Source organism: Phalacrocorax aristotelis, chromosome 1, assembly GCF_949628215.1.
Source record: "Phalacrocorax aristotelis chromosome 1, bGulAri2.1, whole genome shotgun sequence".
Classification (NCBI taxonomy): Eukaryota; Metazoa; Chordata; class Aves; order Suliformes; family Phalacrocoracidae; genus Phalacrocorax; species Phalacrocorax aristotelis.
The window spans coordinates 151,860,936-151,866,712 of NC_134276.1; the positions used below are offsets into that span (position 1 = coordinate 151,860,936).

The window sequence follows — 5,777 nt, forward strand, 5'->3', positions numbered from 1 at the left end:
GCAGAAGGGAAAAGCGTAAGAAAAACTCTTCTTAGAAATATGATGCAGTAATAAATTTGTATGTATAAAACTGGAGAGATCATTTCTCTAAGGGGCTGTTCTGTGCTTGTTTAGACAATATCTTTTGAGGCATCCAGCAGGTTTTCATTAAAAAAGAAGTATGATGTGGGGAGATAAGCCCAGGTTAGTGGTGCTCAGGTGGATGCCTGTTTGTTTAAGCATCTTTTCTTGTTATAGCTCTTTGGAGAGGAAGAGGGGTCGTATTTAAGAATAAGAACAACTATTTGAGTGTAGTGCCCAGTATGAGAAAAAATCCTGTATGAAAGCTTTAAATCTGACTTCTTTGTAGGATTTCTTCCTTGAATGGCTGGGTGTCATCTAACACCTTAGGAAAAGACAACAAAAATGGAAAAGAACAACAACAACAATAAAAAAGAGAATATGGGAAATTAGCGAATATGGGAAATCATGTAGATGCAGGAGGGAAAAATTGGAAAAAATATAAAAGTATTTTAAATAGGAAAACAAAAAATTGGAGGCAGCAAATGCATAAAAGAGAAGAAAAGGAAGTTCAGCTTTCCAGGGTGAGGAGGGAGGTGGCCAATATCTTTATAAGGCCACTCCATCACCATCAAATGTCTTGGAGTTCGGGGAGGTTCCTGGTGACCGGAGAAAGACAAGTGTCACACTTATCTTCAAGAAGGGCAGGAAGGATGATCCAGGGACAGACAGATCAACCAGCTAACCTCCATCCCTGAGGAGGTTCGAAGCAAATCCCAGCACATGAATAATAATTGATTGGAAACAGCCAGCATGGACTTACCAAAGCCTGATGATGTCTATGACTGCTGCCTATGTTGCAGTGATTGGCTTTTTTAGATGTAGGGTGAGGCTGATGCTGTTTCCTTGACTGTAGTAAAGCTTTCAATGTGGTCCTCTGTAGCAGCCTTACAGCAAAACCATTAAGATATGGCCTCATTAAGCAGACTGTAAGTTGAATGGAAAATTGTCTGGGCCACTGAGCTCAAAACAGTAAGATACCTGGTCCAAAAATCAAACTGCTGATCAGTTACTAGTGGCAGCACAGTCCCTGCAGGAGGGCAGGGCTGCCATTCAGAGGGGCCTGTGTAGGCTGGAGAAATGGGCCATCAGGAAATATGTGAAGTTCAACAAAAGCAAATATAGAACCTGCCTCTGAACAGGGGTAACCCCATGCACCAGCACAGCCTGGGGCTGTCTGGCTGGGAAGGACCTCTGCAGGAAAGGCCCTCGGGCTCCTGGTGGACAAGCTGACCATGAGCTAGCCATGCATCCTTACAGCAAAGGTGGCCAACAGACTCCTGGACTGTGTTAGAAAGAGCCTTGCCAGCGGGTGTGATAATTTCCCTCTATACGATACCTGTGAGGCCACATCTGGGTACTGTGTCCAATTTTGGTCTCCCCATTGCAAGCAAAACATAGCCATACCTAGCAAGCCCAATGCAGGGCTACCAAGATGGTCAGGGGACTGGAGCACCCATGACACAAGGAGAGGCTGAGCAAGCTGTGTCTGTGCAGCCTGGAGAAAAGAAGGCTCAGGGGTGATTTCAGTGCTGGCTGCAACTGTCTGGTTGGAGGATATAGAGAAGCCAGAGCCAGACACTTCTTGGAGATGCACAGTGACGGGATGAGAGACAATGGACAAGGTTGTGACATGGGAAGTTCTGCTTAGGTGTAAGAAAGAAAAATACCACCATGGTGGTATACCTCCGTGGCGGTCAGATACTGGAGCAGGTTGCACAGAGATATTGGAGACTCTCCATCCTTAGAGAAATTCAAAAGCCAGTTTGGCAGCCTGATCTAGTTGTTCCTGCCCTTCTATTTGGTAGCTGAAGAGAGGCATTGCGAAACGGAAATGGCAGATGACAGGAAGGCAAGGGGCAGAAAAAAGGCAAGTGTGAAATAAAGGAACAACAGAATATAGTAATGGAGAAGAAAGAAAAAAGAAGCAAACACACAAAAAAGCCTGGAGGAAAATGACAGGAGGTAGCACAGATACCAAAAACTGGATAGTGACATTTCAGAGCAAGGAAGCAGGAAGAAAGTTCCCTGGAAATGACTGACAGCAAGTGAAGGGTCTCTGTTACTCTGCAGACCTTCATAAAAGGAAAATGATGGCCAGAAAAGCAGCCTAAAACAAAACCTAGATTTGCAGATGCTAGAATGTGGATCAGGACAAACAGAAAATAAATCTAAATTATTTGGTTCTCTTCCTTTCTTCTGGAAACAGCAATTTCTGTCAGCTGAAACAGCACCCCAAAGGCCACTGATGCAAACAGCAAGCACATCTGTGGGAACACAACTAATTAAGCTGGGTTTCCCATCCAGTCACATAATTACCATTCCTTTCCCTTCCCATATATTCCTTCTAACCCCTTCATACCTCCTAACATCCCTCACAGCACCCTTCGCTCCCTCCTCTTGCTATTCTTCTAGTCTTTTCTTCCTTCCTTGCTGGGCTAGAAACTACATCAGCTGGGAATGGTTTGAGCTGGGCCGTACAGCTAATGTATCGATGGCTAATGACTAACAGCAAAATGTAAGCCTTTCTTTCAGCAGTGGCACTTATTTGGATCTATGAGAAGTACTATCTTCATGTCACCCAGTGGCCCAGACACCAAAAACTTCAGCGACTTCATGTCCTCTGCACCACCCTCACCCAGTCATATCTGGTTAAATTGGTAAACGAGTTGACAAATGATGAGGGAATAGCTGGTAAAGTGACAGCAAACATGGACAGACAAAAACGCCGTGCTTGAACAAGTTTTGTTTCCTTTGGAAACCAGACTTAAACCTGCTCTATTGAATGCACTTCCTTCTCTCTGAGAAATTTTCATTTAGGCAGGGTCTTATGGGCCATGCAGGATTCCCAGTGCCCAGCTCCATGTTTTACCCAGGACATCATATCTCAACATACATACATACATACATATCTCAACAAAGTCACACAGCCCTCCAGATGTGCACGCAGTGCCTGATGCACAACCAAGCCACCCCATCCCGTTTGCAGGTCACATTTGTCCCCGCTACAGGAGCTGGGTTATACAGATGCCGTGCAGTACCTGGCACTCTTCTTTTGTACCTTAAAGGCAACAATCTTCAAAAGGTCTCACTGCTTTCTTTCTTCAGAGGACCTAGGTTTCCACTCCTGTGTCCGGCAGATTTTAGGCCTCTGAGAGCCAAGTGTTGCTGAGAGCCAAGTGTTGACTCTCATGCCCCCAAGTGCGTCGTATGCAGCCCAGTGCTGTTCTTGCCCAGATGAAAAGAGTTCTAGATAAGAGAGTAAAATACTATTGTAAAATATTGGGCCTCCACACATGGTTAATAAATCATGTGTTATAGGGTGATTTTTTACTGTATATTTGAAAAGCACCATATATTTATAACAGCAATGGTTCTGAGAAAGGTTAAACGTGTCACTGCTAAAGAAAATGTATTACAAACCTGATATTGCTGGAAGGGCAAGTGCTCTTTTCCAAGAAACCAAAACCAAACTAAGGTCTTGAAAAGTGACAGGCAGGAGCAGGGCTCTCACAGCTTTGTCCCTAGATGGCACAAAAAAACAAGAAACAGAATTACTGTTGCAGATGGGGTTGCTCAATGGCAGGCTGGGCTGGTCAGTTCTCAGACCATCGTAGCAATGGTAGCAGCTCTATGTAAACATGCCTAAGACAAGCTCTTCAGCTAAATGAGAAAATGGAAGACTGAGTTGCCACCACTTAGGCAGGCCCCTTTTTGGCATGTCTCAGAATTATGGTTCCATTAGGATTAAAAAAATTGTAAACAGGTCTTCAAACATAATGCTCAAATACCTCATTTACCTCATTCACCACTTTGCTACCAATAATGAAGTCAAAGCCGATGCTGTAAAGTAATTTAACAGCACTTTAAAACCTAGGATGCAGAGGTATTTTACAACCCACAATACTTCTTGCTACATGAACGTATTAGCAGTGTTTACGTACCAGAGCTAACTGCAGCTCTCACAGAAATGTATGTAGCAGCTGTGAGCGTGCAACTACCTTGTACTCCCAGAAGACTTGGGAAACTATTTATGGAAAGTTGGGTTGGTTTTTTGTTTGTTTTTTTTTGTGTGTGTGTTTGTGGTTTTTTTTCCAAAAAGAGGTGCTCTGTCTTTTCTTAAAAAAGCACCATCTGAAAGCATCTGAATCCGAAGGAACCATCAAGTAAGTTTATGCACGGTTGTCCACTGATGACATGTTCACAGTGACTGAAAGCATGAGCCTGTCACAGAGAATCACTTATCAAATAGAAGACTACAAATGTGGGGTGATTCTTGGTTATTTTTACCCTGAAGAAGAACAAAGCACTCATGCCAAATATCATGATGTTTGCTGGACTGAGAGAGTTGTACCTCTAGAAACAGAAAAGGGAGAAGGAAGTGGTTATTGCTGAGTTGATTGGAACAGCTTCCTAAATCCCACACGTGGGAGGGTATTTCCCATGTCTGCAAGACTTGGATGCAATGCTTTCCAGAACGAACATGTAACAGGGAGTTTTCGATCACTCTTTCCAGCAAAGTCAGCACCTGGGTATTCCAACAAAATGCCAAATCTGCTTTTGCAGTACAGTTAGTTACACCCTTGGATCTCTTGGGAAGCAAGTGTAATGGAAACACACCAGCCCTATGACTGGAAAACACAGTTTTTCAAAATCTCTTATACAACTAAGAAATAGTCATGGCTTTCGTTTAGTCCTCTAGGGATTATTTCTCCAATGTTTAACATGGCAGTCCATAACTTCTGAGCTCATCATCTGACGGATGATGTGCTTGGAGAGCAGCTAACCTGAAAGCTTTGGATAGCACTTGGGCATTTTTCATCACATGTTATCCAATGGACACCACTGCATCACAAAACCCTTTTTATTCCTTTTTCTGCAGATGTTTCCAAAGGATTCAACTTTCTGAAGCCATAAAGAAGCACTGCAGAATACCAGTGTTTGAGGGGCCGTCTGTTGCATTACATACATATCCAGGACACAAAAGCCAATAAATTTGTTACTTATGACTATGCTTATGACTATCCACATTATATTCCTGCAAGTAAATGCCCTACTAGTACAACTTCACTGCAATAATTTCAGATCAGAACTATGATATTTAATTTTTATTTTAGCAAGGTGATGATTGAACTGTGTCCCCACAAACCTCTGCAGAAATTTAAAAAAAAAACCCTCAGACCAACAAGTATTGTGAGGATGAAAATTATAGCAAGCCTAAACAATTGTGTAGCCTAGATGGGATATTAATCCTTAGTATATGGGATTCTCTGTGATCTATGGACACAGGGCTATTGTCCTTTGAAAAATTGCAGTTTGGGGAAGGGAGGTAGACACTGCTAAGTCCTATGTTAAAATAACCATCTAAAACTTTGCCAAAGGTGTTGTAAGTTAACATTTTCAAAACTGTTTTCAATAAGGGGGTGAGCCTGCTGTACAGAGGATTTCTAGAAGTCTTGTAAGAAATGTATCTTACTGCAATACACAGGATACTTCAAGCTGCAAAACAGCTAGTCTGCCACAGATGAAAAACTTAGAAGCAGCTGGGAGGAAAGATGAAGAGCTCTCCTGAGGGTGAAAGAGATGGTTAAAGATGGCTTTTCCCACTGTCAGTCAAAAAAGTGTACTAAATCTAAAGCAGACTTGTTCCAAATAACTCCCATACAGACCAAGAGAGAGCAAAAGCTATGCATTTAGGTGTCAGTAATCAAAAAGAT

The 5,777-nt window shown here is 42.6% G+C and overlaps 1 long non-coding RNA gene across 1 annotated transcript; it reads right to left on the reverse strand.

Annotated features, from left to right (window-relative positions):
- Positions 1-829: 829 nt before the first annotated feature.
- LOC142058758 (uncharacterized) lies at positions 830-3,642 on the reverse strand. The gene is made up of 3 exons (XR_012661777.1): positions 3,484-3,642; positions 3,102-3,309; positions 830-947 (listed from the first exon to the last, which is right to left on the reverse strand). It is a non-coding gene; the product is annotated as an uncharacterized LOC142058758 (long non-coding RNA).
- Between the last annotated feature and the right edge of the window lie 2,135 nt (positions 3,643-5,777).